The 21,058-nt window shown below is 44.1% G+C and overlaps 1 long non-coding RNA gene across 1 annotated transcript; it reads right to left on the bottom strand.

The window, feature by feature from the left end:
- Nucleotides 1–2,946: 2,946 nt before the first annotated feature.
- Nucleotides 2,947–5,515, bottom strand: LOC139078052 (uncharacterized). Its single transcript, XR_011530778.1, has 2 exons — nt 5,237–5,515; nt 2,947–3,387 (listed from the first exon to the last, which is right to left on the bottom strand). It is a non-coding gene; the product is annotated as an uncharacterized lncRNA (long non-coding RNA).
- Nucleotides 5,516–21,058: the final 15,543 nt, after the last annotated feature.

The following is a 21,058-nucleotide window of genomic DNA, read 5'->3' on the forward strand; positions in this document are numbered from 1 at the left end:
GTTGGGGTGGATGAGGAGAAATTGGAACCCTCATTCATTGCTGATAGGAATATAAAATTGTGCAGCCACTTTGGAAAACAGTCTGAGTTCCTTAAAAGGTTAAACAGAGTTATATGACCCAGCAATTGCACTCATAGGTATCATCCAAGAGAATTAAAAACATGTTTGTAGTAAAAGTTTATACACAGATGTTCATGGAGACATTATTCATAGTAGCCAAAAAGTGGAAACAATCAAAATGTCTATCAACAGATGAATGGATAAACAAAATATTGTATATCCATACAATGGAATATTATTCAACCATACAAAGGAATGAAGTACTGACACTTGGTACAACATGGATGAACCTTGAAAAATAATGATAAATCAAAGAAGTCAGCCACAAAAGCCTACATAATGTATGATTCCATTTATATGAAATGTCCAGCATAGGCAAATCCGTAGAGATGGAAAGTATGTTAATGATTGCCAGGGTCTGAGGAGGTGGGGAGGGAGGGAATGGGAAATGACTGCTCTGGGGTGATAAAAATGTTCTGGAATTAGATAGTGGTGATGGTTGCACAATTTCATGAATGTGGCAAAACCCACTAAATTGTACACTTTAAAATGAAAATTTTATGGTACGTGGATTGTAGCTCAATTAAAAAAACACATGCATAGAAAGAAATCCATGAGACTTATTGTTAGAATACAGTAAAATATAAAAATCTGTAAATTGTGAAATAATTTTGTAAAAAATGTGAAAATAAATTGTACAAAATGTAAAATTAATAAATGTAAAATGTAAAAATAATATAAATAAAAATTGGGAGATAAAAGAGAAGAAATAAGAGTGCTAGTGTCATCATTTTTCAAAGTGGGGAGATAGACAAAACTGGAACATATAATTTAAAATAGAAACATAATGACCACAACTTTAATGTTTTTGTAATCTCTCCTTTAGGAATTGAGGGATATTTTAAGAAATTATCTCTTGAAGTAAAGACACTTTATTTGACTTTCAACAATTCCTTTAGTTTCTCTCCAGTTCCTCTCCAGTAAATTATAATAAAATAAATTTAATATTTTTAAATTAAAAATTGAACCTATAAAATAATCCCATTTTAACAAAATATTTCTATCTCATCTTCCTAATTTTACATCGGCATAGAAAGATGTTTCAAATAATGCTCATCTGTAATTTCTAGACCATGGAATTTGGAGTGATTTTTTTCCCCCCTACTTTCATCCTTTTCTGCTTTATTTGAATTCTTCACAATGGGGTTGTATTATTTTCCCAAAACAATAGAGATAATTTTCTAAATGACTGGAAGAAAATATGCCAAGAGATGCATCCATATCTTGCCTGATCATGGACACCGGAAAATTAGCAAAGTGAGAAGAGTTTTTTTCACTCCTCACGTAATTTATAAGACCAGCTTACCATTGGTGTCAATGCTGGTAACAATTATATATGTAACCAGAGGTACCCTAGAGTCTCTTGCCACGGGTGATCTCAGTAAGATTGACACAGATTCCAGCTCCATGGTCTATAGGCCCACAAAGCTCTCTCCAAGAGTCTGGAGACTCCAGGGGACCGCATGCCCAGTAACATCCTCCTCCAGGGCGCTGGTTCTGGCATGAATCTCTGTGACCTAGATGTGAAACTCAGGCACACACACAGACAACCACCCAAATCACAAAAAGCATTCATGCGTATAATTAGATTTCTTTTCCTAGTTGGTGAAATTTTTAAATACAGAAAAGAACAGAGTAATCTAACAAACACCCATGCCCTCCAACTCTCAGAATTTAATGTTATCATTTTATAGTATTTGCTTCTGATTTTTTTAACCTAGTAGAGTTAAAAGTGAAATCTCCTATGTATACTTCCCACAGGAACACCATCAGGAATTTGGTGTCTGCCCTTCCAAATTTGTTTTTATACTTTTACAGCATATAATGTATCCATAAATGCTTATAATACTGTTTTGTGTGGTTTTAAAATGCACAAAAAATGGTATCATAATTTCATTTTCCACAACTTGTTCTTTTAAGCAATGATTTTGAGATCTATCTTTGATGATATAGACAGACATCTAATTCATTCATATTAACTGTTATATAGTATTTCATCATATGAATATTTATAAATTCATCTATCTAAAGCTCTACTTGTAGACAAGGTTTTTCCAAATTTCCTCTATTACAGACAATGTTGCAAAGAGCAAACATTCTTGTACAAGTTTCCTGGTGCACATGTGCAAGAGTTTCTCTGTAAAAACCTAGAAGTGGAATTGCCAGATGGATCAAAGGGCATGTGCGTTTTGCACTGCACTAGATAAATACTACCAAATTGCTCTCCAAAGTGGATGTGCTAGTTTACACTTCCACCAGCAGAGTGGGAAGCTTTCTGTTTGGCAAGGAGATTTTCTAAAGATTGGATGGGATGCAAATAAACGGGGAAGTGGTTACATAAAGAAACGCAGAGAAGTTCAAAATAACTATTAGGCTCATCTGCTCTTAAATGTCCTTCTGCCACCCTATCTCCATGAATACAGACCCATACCCACTGGGGGATTTCACTTGCTGCTTCAACTCATATTGTTCCCAGTCACGTACCATCACGCTGACAACTTTCTCCTCCCTATCTACTTTTTATGCCTCTGACTCTAGTCTCGTCTTTCTACTTCCTTCATAGGGGCAAAAAATAAATTCCTCCCATTTTCTCAGAGAAAGTTGCTAAATTATCCCTTGTGTTGCTTAGGGCCTGATGCTCCTGCCTCCAGGGCCTGGCATCTGAGTCAATCTTACTCAGATCACCTGTGGAGAGAGACTCTAGGGTACATCTGGGTTACATGTATAGTTTACTTTCGATCTTATCAAGGTGGGTTCTCAAACACAGTTCTCTCTTGTATCAGTTAAGAATTGCTATATAACAAACCCACCAAAAACATAACAGGCTTAAAACAACACTGTTTATTAGCTCATGATTCTCCAGGTCAGCAATTTGGGCTAGGCTCAGGTAGGTAGTATTTCTGGTCTTGGACAAGCTCATTCATGCACTGTGGTCAGCTGGGTGGCTCTGTTTCTGGGGGATGGTTGGCTGTCGGGGGGGAACAGCTGTGACTTGGCCATACATCTTTTATGTTCCAGTAGGCTGGCCTGGGCTCCAAAAGTGAGAGCAGAAGCATGCAAGACTTCTGGAGGCTCAGGCTCAGAACTGGTATGATATCACTTCTGCCTCATTCTGTTGACCAAAGCAAGTCATAAGACCAGCCTAGATTCAAGGAGTGGAGAAATAGACTTCATCTCTTGATTGGAGAAGCTGCAAAGTCACATTCCGCTGGGCATGGATACAGTGGGGGTGGAGGACTACAGGTTGGGTTCTCTGGAAAGCAGACTCTGAGATAGAGATTAACGTGCAGGAAGTTACTTAGGGAGTGCTCTTAGGATCGACACCTGTGGAAGAGAAAGGACTAGAACGGAGCAGAGGAAGAAGCTGAACTATGATGTCAGAACAAAGCCTTCGACTGACCCCATGGGAAAGTGTGAAGCTGGGATAGGTCTTCAAAATTGTCCTGAGTTGGGGGGCTGGCCCCGTGGCCGAGTGGTTAAGTTTGCGCGCTCCGCCGCAGGCGGCCCAGTGTTTTGTCGGTTCGAATCCTGGGCGCGGACATGGCACTGCTCGTCAGACCACTCTGAGGCAGCGTCCCACATGCCACAACTAGAGGAACCCACAACGAAGAATACACAACTATGTACCGGGGGGCTTTGGGGAGAAAAAGGAAAAAATAAAATCTTTAAAAAAAAAAAAAAAAATTGTCCTGAGTTGGGGTAAGAGGACCAGGCCTCTATGCTCCCAAGTTGGCCAATCATTGTATGCAGGCTAACTCAAAAAGGCAGCAGCCAAGGAAATTCCCCAGGAAGGCTTACATTAGGGGTCATCTGCCAACACTACTCCCAGTAGCTGGCAGAATAAATCCTTCATTCCTTGGGTGGGTAGGTGGGTGGCTGGGGGTGTCTGTGTGGAATATCAGAGTACACAACACTGCCACATCCCCCTAAGAATTATTATCCTGATTTTTTTTGATAACACAGTTGTCACTTGTCATATACGTATACATTAAACATTTGTAATTGCTTATTAAAATGTTGCCTAAACTATGCATAGATTTTATATGATCATGATGCCAAATGCCACTCCTTTGAGCTCAGTTTTTGTAGTTTCACTGCTCATTTCTCTAGGTTATCTGCTCAAAACTTTAAGGAATGAGGAGAAACTGCTTTTTCCACCAGAAATCTAGGCAAGAACAATTTCAAACTGTGCTGGCAATGGAGTCACCCAATTGCAATTAGGGTAGAGACATGATATTGTTCTTTGCAGTAGGAGGAGAGAGAGGCTAAGATCTGGGTCATGGAGAGCGGATCTCTTAAAGTGGCATGTGAGAAGCCAGGATGGGAATTTGGCTGGAGGATCAAGTTGTGAGAGGAAAAAGAGAATGAGTGAGGCACGAAAGGATACAGAAACAGCCCCATCAGGGCAGCTCTTGGGATCTGGGCATTTTATGCCTTGAAAAGGCAAGATGCTGGCATTGCAAAATTCCAGAGGAGTCACCAAATCAGAATTTGGGGAGCTAGATGGAGAATTGTTTCCACCTGCAGCAAAGGAGAATTCCCTGTGACCACATAAAAAGTCTCTGCTTTTTGGAAAGAAAAGGTGTTGACCTTTATGTGGAGGCTGACATAGGAACGAACTTACAGGACAGGCCAGAAAGGAAGAAATTAGAGCAATGATCGGCAGGAAAGCCAGAGAGAACCACAAAATGTCAGGGCTCCTCAATTTCTCCTCAGGGCGGAGAAAACAGGGGCCGGCCCGGTGGCACAGCGGTTAAGTGGGCATGTTCCACTTCGGCGGCCTGGGGTTCGCCGGTTCAGAACCTGGGTGTGGACATGGCACCACTTGGCAAAGCCATGTTGTGGTAGGCGTCCTACATATAAAGTAGAGGATGATGGGCACGGATGTTAGCTCAGGGCCAGCCTTCCTCAGCAAAACGAGGAAGATTGGCAGCAGTTAGCTCAGGGCTAATCTTCCTCAAAAAAATAAATTAAAAAAAAATAAAGTGGAGAAAACAGTTCAGCGATTAAATGATAGGACCAAGATCACATTGTGGGTTGTTGGCCAATCTGTTTAGCTCTCCAGATCTACCTTCCACCCACCTCCACCTGGCGATGCTGTGCCCCACAGGCTCACCTGCATGGCATATGTCAACAGGATCCTTTACTCTCTGGCTTTTGTTGGATTTTCCCAATGGGAGTCACCTGCAGGAGACTAGGGGATGGAAGGAAAGAGAAATGAGGGTATTTACTCCCCCAGCTCCCTCTGCACTGGGACCTTGAACTGGAATCATTCTAGAAGACCCTATTCTACAACATCAGCTCTTTCCACATTCCCGTAAGCACTCCCTCTCCTTGTCTCTTCAGGCCTGGAGTCATAATGCCCTCAAGTGTTGCAATCTCTGGGGTGCTTCCCCATCCTTATTGGTTTTCTTTAACGCTTCTTGCACCTTTATACATTCTGCCTTTATTAAACTCTCCTTGATTACTCCATTTGAATGTGCATCCCTTTTCTAATGCAACCCTGATGATACATCACTTGAGCCAGCTAGCTTAAAAGTTTTGATGGATAGTTGTCCCTTTTGTCTGCCCAGACTCAGAAACTCATACTTACGTCTGGCGAATTTCCCACCGTATGAGTCTTGATGAGAAGTGGAGCTTATTTCCCAGTGAAGAATGTGGAAGTGCTAGCTGCTTGCTTTTCCAGCCTCCCTTGCAGCAAGAGTTTGGGCATGTGACCTAGGCTCAGTCAATCAGAGGTACACACCAGACTTAGAATGAGAAGCCAGTGACACAAAGACACAGGAACTGTGGAGAGGCCCAATCTGGTGATAGTGGCCATAGAAGCAGCAATATCCTGTCTCTGGGGTAGCCCAGGCAGGAGGGCCAGTGGCAGTCCCTAGTGTCCACGTGTGGAGTGTTAGCAGGGTCAGAGAGGTGAGCTGAAGGGTGTGGTACTCTGGTGGAGACAGTTTGGTCGTCACTAGACTAGCCCTGTGCTTCTGCCACAGTGGCAGCCAGGTCTGGTTCTCTAGTCTTCCCAGCAATGCTAAAAGCCCTCGAGTATCTTTTCCACTGATTCCTTTTCTGCTTAAATTTACCAGAGTCCGTTTCTGTTGCTTGCATTTATGAATCCCAACTGATGGAGGTTTCCTTGGAACCCAAGTGTGGAGTGCATCCAGGCCTCACAAGAAACCAGGAAACAGCCAGGGGCCACGGCAGCCACTCCCTGCCTCCCACTCTAGTGCCTCAGTGTCTCTCTCTCTGTGTATCCACCACATCCTTCTCCAGCTGCGGCTTTGTCTGAATTCATGGGAAAGCAGTATAGCCTGTTGGTTGGAAAGAGCCCACATTAGCCCCAGAATGCTTAGATTCGAATACTGGATGTACAGCTTACTGTGAGGCTTTGGCCAGGCATCTCTTTCCTCATCTGTACAATGATCATAGTAGGGTCTTCTTATTTATTTATTTTTTTTTGAGGAAGATCAGCCCTGAGCTAACATCCACCACCAATCCTCCTCTTTTTGCTGAGGAAGATTGGCCCTGAGCTAACATCCATGCCTATCTTCCTCTGTGTTTGATATGTGGGATGCTGCCCCAGCATGGCTTGATGAGTGGTACGTACGTCAACGCCCAGGATCTGAACTGGCAAACCCCAGGCCACCGAAGTGGAGTGTGCAAGCTTAACCACTACACCACTGGGCTGGCCCTAGGTCTTCTTGTTTTCAGGACTAAATAAGATAGTATATGTAAAGCTGTCACTATGCTACTTGGCTCATAGTAGCCATCAATAATTGTTGCTACTATGGTCTTCAGCAGCAGCATTATTTTCATCATCATGATTCAAAGCCCTTATGGAGACTAGATAGAGCAGATGTCTTAAACTCAAGTGCCTACAGAAGCCGGACAGGCAACAGGAATAAGTGAAGCGGAGCCATGTATAAGAACACACTGGGAAGGGGCCGGCCCCGCGGCAAGTGGTTAAGTTCGCGCGCTCTGCTTTGGCGGCCCAGGGTTTCTCCAATTCGAATCCTGCGTGCGGACATGGCACCACTCATCAAGCCATGCTGAGGCGGCGTCCCACATGCCACAACTAGAAGCACCCAAAACTAAAAATACACAACTATGTACCAGGGGGCTTTGGGGAGAAACTACGGGCAGGGTGGAGACTATGGAATACGGAAGAGTGTGTGCCTGTCGAGAGGGAACAGCCAATTCTTAGCAGCGGCCATTTATTGCCACATGGAATGTGGGCCCAGTGATGCCAGACTTTCTAATATTTCAAGAGAAGCCAGGAATGCATGTTTTTATGGGAAACTTGATGTTTTCAAACATCAATAATTTAAAAAAAAAAAAAAACACTGTACAGACCAAACAAAACCTTCCTAGGGCCACGATGGGGTGCAGATGCCAGTTTGTGTGTTCTGAATGCAAATCTCTGGGTCCAGTTAAAATTCTAAGGGAAAGAATCTGGTTGGGTCAGGTTTATTCCACTGATTCAATCAGCTATGTCTATGGCCCACTGCCTACCTAGCAAGAAATGTGGTGAAAACTCTCTGGGAAGTAGGAATGAGGTGACGGGCACTATTCAGAGAAGAGAGGCAAGGACTGAAGAGGTTTCCCAAGAGTTGCTCCTCTGTGGATCCCAGGGGTAATGAAAGCAAATATATCAGTAAGGTAATAAGCCCCAGTAACTGCAAACAAGTTGGGGGCTTATTTTTTCTCACATAACAATGTGTCTGGGGGTAGGCAGAACAGGGCTGGTACAAAGGCTCAGGGAGCCAGCCCTGATGGCCTCACAGTTAAAGTTCAGTGCTCTCACTGCTTCAGTGGCCTGGGTTCCTTTCCTGGTCACAGAACTACACCACCCGTCTGTCAGTAGCCATGTTGTGGTAGTGGTTCACATAGAAGAACTAGAAGGACTTAAAACTAGAATATACAATCATGCACTGGGGCTTTGGAGAGGGAAAAAACAAGAGGAAAATTGGCAACAGATGTCAGCTCAGGATGAATCTTCCCCTGCAAACAACAGCAATAACAACAACAAAACCCCAAAGGCTTAGATGTATCTGTGTGATTCCGGACTCCCTCCATTTTTTCACACCTCCGTCTTAGCATGTAGGCTTTTGTTTTCATGCTTGTCACCTCAAGGTTGCAAGATGGCTGCAGCCGTCATCATCATGGCTATGTTCCAGGCAGGGAGAAAAGGAATCAAGAAGTAAGGGATAGGGGCAAGACCTGTGGCCGAGTGGTTAAATTTGTGTGCTCTGCTTTGGCAGCCCAGGGTTTTGCTGGTTCGAGTCCTGGGCGCGGACATGGCACCACTCATCAGGCCATGTTGAGGTGGCGTCCCACATGCAACAACTAGAAAGACCCACAACTAAAAAAAAAAAATGCAATTGTGTACGGGGGTGGGGGGCTTTGGGGAGATAAAGGAAAAATTAAAAAAAAAAGAATTAAGGGATGGTCCCAGAAATTCCCAGCATATTTCTTCTTCTATCTCATTGACCAGAACTAGTTCATACACCCAAACCTAGCCACAAGGTAATTAGGAAGGTGAGTATTTTTAGCTTGGTACATTGCAACCCCAAACATTATCAGGGTTTTGTTTATTGGAAACAAGGAGAGGATAGACGTAGGTTAGGTAATTGGCAGCCTCTGCCACCTCCTCCTAATAGGTACCATGTGCCAGACCCTGGCTAAGCAATGAGGACACCAGGCTAAAAGCCGCAGCATGCACAGCAGAAAGATATAGAAGTGGTTGTGAAACCCAATGCAACTGGGCCTGGTTCCAAAATGAGAAAATCCATTTCTGGTTCCTTATAGCTCCTCCAGACCTCCCATCCCTCCTGACCTGTTCCTGGCCCTCCTGCTGTCAGGGTGGCCCACCATGGCCTAAGTGTGGTGGGAAGAATATGTGATTAACACCAGTAGCGGTTTCAGGAGGCACCCAAGAGATGTTCCAGAGAGAAATATGTAACTGGCACATCTGGTTTATAATGTATATTAATCCCTGACATGTAATTCGAGTAATATATGTAAAGCAAAAAGTCCAAGTGCTGACTTAGGAGCCTTATTATTACCCTGTCGACAGAATTCATGTTCTGTTTGCACAGCGCTCTGAGTCCAGCAACTCATCTAGGGTAGCAGGGAGGAGGCGGCTTTCTGATGGATGCCCGCTGATGGGGATGGGGCATCAGTCAAGTGCTTGGAGCCCCTAGTAGGGTTGGCAGGAGCTCATCATGGCAAAGAGGACTGTGGAACTAGACTGACTTCCGGCTGGGTCTAGGGGCAGATCCATCCCACCCCTCAAAGGAAGAAAGCTAGAAATCTGTGGGCTTTGGGCTTCAAAACCAGTTCTGCCACTGTTACCATGTGATTTTGGACAAGTTGCTTCAGTTCTCTGAGCCTCAATTTCCCAATCTGTAAATGGGAATCAAAGTAGCACTCATCTAATAGAACTGTTGTGAGGTTTAAATAAAAACAAACAACAACAACAAACCAACCAGTACTGAGCATTTACTACGAGCCAGTGGTATTCCAAGTGTTTTACATGTGTTATCTCATTGAATCCTCATAGCAACCTCATGAGGTAGATGCTATTATGAGTCCCAATTTACAGTTAAAGAAAATGAGGCACAGAGAGATGAAGTAACTTGATCAAGGTCACACAGCTAGTGACTGGCAGAGCTGGGGTTCAAACCCAGACAATCTGGCCTCAGAGCACGCCCTTTGAGATACTTTGACAGACTGCTATACTTTATAGGAAGCATTCTCTAAAGGGTAATTCTCTAGACCAATGATATATGATAGAACTTCCTGTGATGATGGAAATGTTTTATAATTCTGTGCTGTCCAATACAGTAGCCGCTAGCCACAGATGGCTATCGAGCATTTGAAATGTGGCTAGCTTGACTAAGGATCTGAATTTTTAATTTAATTTGATTTTAATTAATTTAAATTTAAATAGTCACTGTGGCTAATGGGTACTGTATTGGACATGCAGCTCTAGGCTCCCCTGCCCACTCTCACCCCTGCTAGAGGGGTTTAACTCCTTACATCTGGTGGGCTAGAATCTTGGGGAGATCAGTGGCCTGCCAGGTAGGACTCTAGTAATAGGATTATATGAGCTGAACAAGGAAGATGATGGTTGCCAGTTAGAACGTGTTCTGGGCATCACCATTCAGCACACTACTCCTTTAAGATGAGTGGGCTCAAGATCCCAAGCTGTTCAGAGTCCCTTGGCAGTAGGCTCTAGGATCCTAGACACTGTCCAGTCAATGAGATTATATGACAGACACGGTCCCTACCCTCCTGGAACTGGCAGTCTAGCGGGGGAGAAGGATATTAAACAAATGACTACTCAATTAATTATTTAATAACAATTAATTAAAATCACACCTGAGTGTATGCCAATGTCACAAGTGATAAAATGGCATTTAGAGAAAGTGCCTTGGGAGCCCTCAACAGATAGCAATTAATTGTGTATGGGGCCTTAGGAGACAGATTGGTCACAAAAGCATCCAGAAAGGAGGAGAACCTTGAACTTGCACTTAAGGAGTTGGAGACTGTAAGGGTGATGTGTGCAGGAAGGGCATTCCAGGCAGAAGGAACAGCATGGGCAAAGACACAGAGGTGTGACGATACTGCAAGAGTTCTTATAAAAGAGAGCGTCATGATTCAAGGGACGATGAGAAAGGGATGAGCCTGGAAAGATCAGCTGAGGAGCACGTTATGAAATGCCTTGAATGCCATGCTGAGCTACTGGCCTTTATCCTAGGGGTGAAAAAACTTTCTAAGCAGAGAGCAGTTAGATTTGTTTTAAAAAGCAGGTTAGGCTGTACTGAAGAGTGTGGCGCTCTACTGTTCTCCAGCTGAGTGAAGTCACTGTTTCCATCTCTCCAGTTCCACTCTTGGCCCCTCCAATCCACTTTCCACACAGCAGCTAGAAGAATTTCTTTTTTTCACTTTTTCGTATGGTTCAAAAGCCAAACATTATAAAATGTATATACCTCTCTCACCTGCTGCCTTCCCCATCCACCTCGTCCTACCCACAGGGATTCCTCAGGGAATCACTTTAAGTAGTTTCACGTGTATCCTTCCAGATTTCTCTATGATGCAAATACACTCACGCGTAGGTGCTGTGGTCAATAGTTCCTACTGAGCCCAGCCTTTGAGTCATCCCAGCCTAGTTTATACATACTTTTAGTCTTGTTTACTTATATTTTCAAGTTAACCTACTCTTATTGTTTAAATATGTCTTTAAAGAGGAACATTTTAAAGTATTTTTCTAACGCATATTCTAAGCAATTGCTACTAAAATTTAAAAATCATACTCTTGTACATTTCATCTAAAATCATCTTGTGACCACCCCCTCCCCCACCAAGGAATACATCCCACCTTCTAGGAATCGCTGCACTAAGCTTTTCTTCTGATCACAAGGGTCCCTTCTAACTTTTACATTTGAGAATTTATGAGGTTCCCTTTCCCAGGTTGGTGCTGATGTTGCCCCAGGGGGCCCCTGCTCTCTCATGGAGTTCACAAATTTCATTCTTGTGCAGTGCATTGGGACAGTTAACATTCATGGGAGGGGACTCATGTCAGGAGCTGTGACAGATCTGAGAGTTTACCCTACTTACAGGCTGAGAAGCTAGACTGTTTCATGGGTGCTGGCAGAAGATAGACTTCTGGAGCAGAAACAGGGACTGTATTAATCACAGAGAAAGTATAACCAGAGTGTCAGGCTTATGCTGATTCCCCATGTCTCCCAAGTCCCCAGGAGATGATACGGGTGAACCTTCACAGACAGTGAGTTGTGTTGTAGAAGAATACTGAGCTTGGAGAATCTATCGCTTTTACAGTGAATGGTAGCAAGTCTGCTCTTAGTCTGGAGAAGACATTTCTTCATCCTTCAAGGTTGGTTGCTACAAACACAATGCTGAGAAATGGCCTGGGTAAAGAGTAGTCAGGGCCTTGCATTCTTGGCATATCCAGCAAGAACTTGCATGGCTGTCAGGGCCCATGGATTGCCTCCCTCAGCAAACCACACTCATGGATATCCTGATCACAAGCCCCATGACCCAGTTCAGATAGGCTAACTGACGCCGTGAGGTCTCAGAGCTAAAACTCCACCATTCTCTGCCCCACTCCTGAAAGCATAGCATAAGCTCAGCAAAGGGGGGAGTATTATAGGGTTCACCCTAATTCCACTTAAATCTGTAACAATAAAAGTTAAAAGATTTGCTTACTTCAGCAGTTTAACTTTTATTAGTAAAATAACCCAATTGTTGCTGGACTTCACCAGTTTGCACATTCAAGGGAAATAACACTAATGTGTTGTATCAATTAGCTATCACTATAGTAATGCCACAGAACAACCAACCTCAAACTCTTGGTGGCATATGACAGCATTCAGTTTGGGGTTATGAGTTTCCTGGTCAGCCGAGTGGCTCTGCTTAACTACACAAACTGGCTTGGGTGGTTTTCTCCATGTGTCGCTCATCCTCCTAGAACCAGCGGGCTAACCGGCCCATGGTTCCTCTTCTTGTCATTTTTTACTCACACAGGACCTCAAGCCCTCTTTGCAAAGTCTTCCCCATATTCTCTCTTCAATCCCAAAGTATTAAAGTATAATTAACCCTCAAATGATGAATATGATGGATTCCTCCCACCACCCAGAACAGGGCTTTAGAAAAACTTACACTCATTTTTCTTAATTAACCAACATTTCTTCCCAATAAAAAAAAGAAATGAGGGGCCAGCCTGGTGGTGTAGTGGTTAAGTTTGTGTGCTCTGCTTCAGTGGCCCAGGGTTTTCAGATTCAGATCCTGGGCGTGGACCCACCACCACTTGTCAAGCCATGCTGTGGCGGCATCCCAAATAGAGGAAGACTGGCACAGATGTTAGCTCAGCGACAATCTTCCTCAAGCAAAAAGAGGAAGACTGGCAACAGATGTTAGCTCAGGGCCAATCTTCCTCACAAAAAAGAAGAAGAAGAAGAAGAAGAAGAAATGAAACATTAATTTCAAGTTTAGGCCTCTAAGCTCCCTCTTCTGCCCACCAGGCTGGGGCCTGCTTTTGGAGGAATTGACAAATAACCCCAGTGCTTTAAGTTCAAGCTTTTACATGTATACGAGGCCTTTCGTTTTAGAGGAGATATGTACGGTGTAATTCCTCACGAAGAATGGATCTGTTCTAGTTTTATGGTTATAGAAGGTTATAAAAGATAATAAATTAATTTAGAAATGACTCAGAAAAGAGAGAGAGAATAAGAGTCAGAACAATGGCTGAAGTGTGTATTTTCTTTGCTGCCCTATATAGTTAGAGAGAATATACATTGGGTCTGGGCTTTACAAGGCGGTTACATAATAAGTACCTGACTCAGACTGTTGTGTTATGGCAATACCTTTCCCTTAAAGCTCTTTTTCCTCTGCATCACTGGGGTGTGCGTATGTGTGTGTGTGTGTGTGAAAAGAAGAATTAAACAGGGGATATGTATATTCCTCCCAGAAGGTATCTCCTATATGCTCAAGTCCAGCTATTGGCAGTCATCTCTATGTGGCCCCTCCTCTCTTGTTCCAGCCCCTGCCTGTGAACAACTGTAGCCTGAGAGGCCACTTGAAGGCTCCTCATATTTTCCATTGCTGGGGATATCTGTATTAGTCAAGGATTCTTTGTCGGAAGTGACAGAAACCCAACTTTCACTAGCAAGAAAAGGGAATTTATTGGCTCACATAATCAAACCATGGAAGCACAGGGTGGGGCTGATCTCAGTGATAACCGGATTCAGATATCCAATGCCCTCAGGCTCTTCTCTCTCTCTCTCTCTCTCTCTCTCTCTCTCTCTCTCTCTCTCTCTCTTCTCTCTTCTCTCTGCTGCTCTTCGCTTGTTGGAGCCATTCTTGCCTATTACAGAAGGACTGTCTCCTCAGGGAGGGGGAACGTGGCCTCTGACAACTCCAGAATCATAGCCTTCCAGCTTTAGTAACTCCTGGAGGATAGATAACATCCCCTTAGCTCTGGTGTAAAAAATTCAAGGAGATTTCTCTAACTGGCCTGGCTTGAGTCACATGCTCGGGGCTTGGACCAACCACTATGACTCCATCTTCAGAATAAAGGTGGGGAATACTGGCATGGCCTCTGGGGAAATCATTGGGAACTATGAAACCACTTTAATTTGTATGAAATACAGTGCTCCTCATGAGAAATATGAAGTTGGTACCAAGTCCTTTTCCCAATCTGCGCCTTAGGACGTCCATCTGTACAATAGCAGGGGGTGGGGTGATCTGGAAAACCCTCCCACATGGATGTCCTGTGACCTTGCCATAAAATAACACACTAGTCCAAGAGGCAGCTCCTTCTCACACCTTCTTTGGGGGCCCTCTGGATTTGATCCCTGTGGGTCAGTTTCAATGCCACCAGGGTAGCTGGCCTGGGATGTGAAACAAGATAGCAGCTGCCCATCTCTTTGGGGCAATGTTGCTGGGAAACATGGTTGCTATCTGTGCCTGGGCCCCTGGGAGGGCTGGTTATCAGGCAGCTTCACAGCAATTGTGACTCTGTTTAAAGCTTGGGGCATTCTGACCTTGACACGAGGGTTGGGACTCATAAGCCTTGAGTTCTAGAGCTGGCTCTGCCATGCCATGGATCAATTCACTTCTGTCATCCTTTAAGCTCTCCTCAAGCATATCTCCACTCACCCAGAAGCCTTAGTGAGCAATGTGGAATTATCTGATCACCCCCTGTCAAAAGATTGGCACCTAACTACACTTATTTATTTTAAATTAAACTAAAATGTTTAAGCTATGTATGCATCATGTGTTATGATTAATCTACATTTGAAGTAATATTTTTAATGCACTAATCAAATATTTGTCTTGATAACAGAAGATAAAGGAGTTTCTATTATAATTGTTTATTGTCTATCATCCCCTCCCAAAATACATAACGGATATGACATTTTAAAAATATTAAATGTATGGCATTCTTAGAGTTCCCTCAGATGCAGACCTTAGAACCAGAATTTGAGATCAACTAGTTTATTTGGGGGATGATCCCAGGAAACACTGTTAGCAGAGTGGAGAGAGAGGCAGGGAAAGGAAGGTTACCAATAAATTGTGTGTGATCAGGGAATTTACCACTGTGGGCAACCGGAGCCTAATCCCATGGGGGAACTCTGAGAGGCAATTAAGAACACCCCTCAGAGTTATCCCATATAATGGGTAGCCATCAACTCCCCATTGGTCATTAGTTGAAGGACATTTCTGTGGGCATTACATTGCCAATACTTCTACCTTCTCCAGTGCATGGGCCAAGCGTGCTCCAGTGGCCAGGCCTTTGGGACATAGCTGCAGTAATCATCCTTGGAGCATGGGTTGAGTGCTGAAGAGATAGGGGTGGGGCTCTGGCAGGTGGCTACAGATGGGTTTTCCTTCCTCTAAACCATGATAACCTGGGGTTTCCCACCCTACCACTGAGTCAATGGGGATGGATGGGTGGTCCATATATGGGTCCACATGCTGTCTCTTGGCCTCTTAGATAACAGTCCCAGAGGACAGCACAAGGATCAATGTGTGAACTGGCTGACACCCAGACACCATCTTGAATAGAGGAAGGGGTGGGGGGCACAGAAAGATAAAACTTTTTCTCCAAAGATACTAAGTATTTACTTATGTGAGACTATTTTAAACTGGAAGAGACTGTTCCTGTTAATAATCAGGTTTATATGCAAAGCTGGAAGGAGTGCTGGTACTTTCTCCCAGACAATTAAGTGCTTTAGTAGAGAGCCAGGGTGTGAGGGGCTATTCTCTGTGCCCCACACAAGCCTGGCTGGACTTGTAGAGAATAGAGAGGCTGTCAGAGCACTGGCTAACACAAGGGCTGCACGTGTCCCTTCAATTTAATGCCCCCTTTATTAGTATAAATAATGGCTGAGTCGTCCCTCGTTGCCGCTGTTTCTGTCTCTGTGGCTCATTATGATCGGGGATGAACAATGCTCCTCCGACCCTTTACGTCTCCACAGTCATGGAGTAGAGCTGGATCCCAGGCCTAGCACTGCCCCTTTCTAGTTGGGCGACCTTGAGTGAGTTGCATTGCCTCTCTGAGCCTCAGATTCTTTATCTGAAGGAGGCAGAGCCTTAAGGATGAGGCTTTTCTCTCTGCATTGCCTCTCCTCAGGTGCAAACATATGTGACTATTTAACATTGCAGGCCACAGACCTCTTCACCCACAGGGATTCCCTTAATGATGTGGGTCTGCATGGAGTCAGCCAGATCTGGGTCCAAATCTTAGGTTCAAATTCACTACCTCTTCTTGGTTGTGTGGCTTTAGACAAGTCACTTAACCTCTATGAACTTCACTCTTTCTTTCAAATTAAGAAAAAATATACACACATACATATACATCCCCAGATGCCAGGCATTGGCCTAAGACTGCTGAGTCTGAATCCTGAATCTGTGGCTTGCTAGCTGTATGACCTTGGGCAAGTCACTTAACCTCTCTGCCTCTCAGTTTCTTCATCTGTTAAGTGAGAATAACAATAGCATTTTCTTCCAGGTTTGCTGCAAGGAGTAAGTGAGTTAATAAACGTGAAGCACTTAGAACTGTGCCAGGAACAAAGAAAATGCTGATAAATGTTTGCTGTTATTATGGCTACCTATCTCATTGAAACTTTACAACCCACTCTGGGAAGAAGTCTGACTTTTTCCACTTCTAGACAGAGAGTAATAATACCCACAGCATAGAATGGTTATAATTATAAAAAGTAACATAGGTAAAAAAGAATAGTTAATATTTATTGAATATTACAATGAATCAGCTATTACGCTGTATGAGTCAGAAATGTGCATGGTGGCAAGAAGCAAAAATCAAAACTAACGGTGGCACAAATATACAGGGCTTTATTCATCTTACATAAGAAGTCAGGAGGAGTCCAGGCGTTTTCTGTCTTTCTGCTTTATCATTCTTATCAAGACAATCTTTGTTCTCAAGATTTCAAGATGGCTGCTGTGCCTCTGTGCATCATATCTGTGTTCCAGGCAGAACAAAGTGGGAAGTGTAAAAGACTGAAGAATGCCAGTTGAGATGGTGTCTTTAAAAAAAGTTTTCTCGGGACAGGCCCAGTGGCATAGCAGTTAAGTTCGTGTGCCCTTTCAGTGGCCTGGGGTTTGCTGGTTTGGATCCCAGGTGCAGACCTATGCGCTGCTTATCAAGCCATGCTGCGGCAGGCATCCTACACATAAAGTAGAGGAAGATGGGCACAGATGTTAGCTTCGGGCCAATCTTCCTCAGCAAAAAGAGGAGGATTGGCACAGATGTTAGCTCAGGGCTAATCTTCCTCAGCAAAATTAATAAATTAATTAATAAAAATAAAGTCAAATAAATTTTGTGGTAAGTAACACCAAGCAACTTCCACTTGCATACATTGGCTAGAACTCTGTCACCTAGGTTGTATGGGCAGCTCTACGGGCTAGGGAGCCTAGGAAATCAAGCCAGCCCTCATGGGAAGGGAGGCTATAAACAATTTGGGGGTAGCCAATTCACAATATCTGCCACATATACATTTTCCTATTTAACCTCCACCAAAGCCTCGAGAGACTGGAAACATTCTTATTTCTGTTTTACAGATGAGTAAACTGAGGTTGGGAAAAGTGAGGGACAAGCCCAAGAATACATAGTTCACATGTGGCAGAGTTAGGATTCGAAGCCAGGTCTGTCTGAGTGAGCGGGTCTTGGCTCTTCACCACTACATGATGCTGCAAGAAGTCTACATCCTATAATGCTTGGCACACAGTAGGTGCTTAATAGGTGTTACTTCCCTTCCACTCATGGCCCTCTATGAGGCCCCACTAACTTGAGGCATTTGAGGCCAGGCCTCTGCATCCCTTTCCCTGCAGCCAGAAGAGTGAGAGGGCTGGTGTCCATGGAAAGAAAGATGGCCACTACACCCAAGGCTGCCCTGCTATTCAGGCTCTATGACCTGGATGGGGTGGAAGGAACTGCTGTGTGTGTGTAGGGAAGAGGTGGGATGGGTGGACATCCTTCTCTGACGCCAGCGTAAACTCTGGCAGGACATTTTGAAAGAATGTGGCCAAAAGATTTTAAAACAGCAGGCTGAAGGAGAAATGGATGTATTTTATTGTCCTACACAGTATTTTTTTAAAATTCAAATGAATTCATAACATTTTAATGTTGGGAAACTTCACACCATAACCTATATTTCCTGCCTAAGACAAAAAAAAAAAAGCTGTTCACAGTGCGCCCAGATTTCACACGGTAACACTGCTAGACCTGGGGAGCCACCACCCATCTTAGATGGGCATGTGCTTACCTGCCACCACAGCCCCCACCCAGACTGCTTCCCTTGTCTGTTATCTGCCTGGTTCCTGTGAGCTTCTGAGTTTGTTTCCCCCACACTGAACCACTGGAAAGACAGGCTCAGAGACGGAAGTGGTTTGATTTGTCTAAACTTATACAGCCAACAATGCCCAACTTCAAACTGGGCTACTGTGACTCTCAGTCCAGTGCTCCTTCTACATGACACCTCCGTCTGCTACTGTTTTTAAATTTATTCATCTGGACAAGAGCTATTGCAGTGGGGAATGCAGTAGAAGGAGCTGATTCAGAAGTGTAGGAGTGTGGCAGCTATGCCTCTGCTTGACTGGGGCTGTTGCTTCCCTTCTTTGGGCCTCAGCTTCCCCATCTGTAAAATGGGGGTAATAACAGTTCCACTCTCTCAAGTGTGGGAAGGCTTTGAGACCTCTTTGGAGCTAGGACAGGTTATTGAACATGACTGCTATTATGATTGGAAAAAAGCACCACAAAACTTGATGGTTTAAAACAACCATTTTATTTGTTCATGATTGTGCAATCTGGGCTGGGCTTAAGCGGGCAGTTTTTCTCCTGACTTTGCTGGTGATCATTCTTGTGGCTGCATTCAGCTGGCAGGTTGGCTGATGGCTGGGATTCTGATTCTCTCCATGTGGTCTCTTTAGCCACACTTCTTACATAGTTGTTCAGGGTTCCCAAGAACAAGCACTCCAAGAGGACCAGCCAGTGTGCAAGCATTTAAGCCTCTGCTTGCATCATGCTTGCTGATATCCCATTGGCTAAAGTTTGTCACATGGACAAGTCCAGCGTCAATGTAGGAGGAGACTGCATAAAAGTGTGGCTATCTGAGAAGCATGGTTCACTGGGGGCTATCAAAATAATGGTCTACCACAATTATTTTCATGGTGTCTGACCGATGGCTAGAGTAAGGAGAGTGCATCTTCACCTGCAGGATGAAGTTTGATAGTCCCTGAGTCTCCCTACTCAGAATTCTCTTTCCTGATGAACCTTTGCTTTGCAGCTTTGGTCTGGTAAGACCAAGATTTCAGAAACCAGATTAGGTTTTGACCCCTGGTACCAATCCAAATGATTGAAATGGCTGCCCATGTGTGGAGAAGGATTCCATAGTGGGCAGGGGGACAGAATGTCGTGATTGGCTAGGCCTGGGTCATGTGCCATCACCAGAGCCAGGGGGAACGGGGTGAGCCCATTCTCAACGAATAATAGTAATATTAATAATAGATGACATTTAATGTGTTTACTATGCACCAAGCACTCTTCTAAACATGTTATGAATTAACTGACAAGTCCAGCAACAACTCTGTGAGGTAGATATTATTCTCTGTATTTCTTACATGAGGCACAGAGAGGTTAAGGAACTTGCCCAGGTTCACACAGCTAGTAAAAGGCAGAGCCAGGATTCACATCCAGGCAGTCTGACTTTTGCGGCCACAGTCTTTTTTTTTTTTTTTTTTAGATTGGCACCTGAGCTAACAAATGTTGCCAATTTTTTTTTCTGCTTTATCTCCCCAAACCCCCCCACCCCGGACATAGTTGTATATCTTAGTTGTGGGTCCTTCTAGTTGTGGCATGTGGGACGCTGCCTCAACGTGACCTGATGAGCAGTGCCATGTCCGCACCCAGGATCCGAACCCTGGGCCGCCGCAGCGGAGCGCGCGAACTTAACCACTTGGCCACGGGGCCGGCCCCTTGTGGCCACAGTCTTTCTGGTGGGGACCAAGAATGGGAGTGGAGGTTCACAGGAAGGTCAGATAGTGATACCACAAAGAGGGGAAGATGATACTGTGCAGACAAAACAGTATCTATGACCTACAACCATTCATTCATACTGACAAAAACATTATGTACCATTTAGAGTACAATTTAAAGAACACTTTTATATTCTTTATGTAGACACCTGAGTAATCGGGTATCTTTCTCTCTACTCCAGCTGGGATTCTTTCAGTCCCAGGGTCCCCCAGTTGGATCCAAAGCTAAGTTCTTGGGCAACTTGGTCAAGAATTCCTGAGGTTCAACAGCAAATAAGAACATCTGACCAAGAACTCTTAAAAGAATATGGAGAAGTGGATTTGGAGAAGCAGATGGAGAACATGAAGGGGAATGTGGTGGATGACTTCTACAGAAATGCACCTGGGAGGCCAGCATAGAAGCAAGGTTGATTGAAAAGTCTCAGGAAGTGTGTGTGACACTTCCGAATATTGGAAGTGGGGAGGGGGTGGAAGACTTTGTGCATCTGTCATTTCCTGGGCACTCAATCCTTTTTGAATAAGATGCACTAGAGACGGTTTTTCTCATTAGAACAAATGCCACAGATGCAAAGCCTTCCTTGTTTATATTTCTCCTAATGTGCTTCTGCTTGAGCAAGTGAGCCCTTAATGTCAATTTCAGTTAAAGCCGTTCCCTCTGATATTGGTGTTGCTGCTCAAGGATGCAATGGGGAGGAGAGGGAAGATCATTGGGAAGGGGCAGGGAGGTGCCCCCGTTTGCTAGGAGGCTGGAAGGGCCTGGTGAGGGGGGCATTGGGAGGGAAGGTATGGAATGATTTGCTCCCTACTTAATGAAGACCATACTTCAAAGTGCCAGACTGTTTATTGTTTGATAAAAAACAAA

This window comes from Equus przewalskii, chromosome 21 (assembly GCF_037783145.1).
Source record: "Equus przewalskii isolate Varuska chromosome 21, EquPr2, whole genome shotgun sequence".
NCBI lineage: Eukaryota > Metazoa > Chordata > Mammalia > Perissodactyla > Equidae > Equus > Equus przewalskii.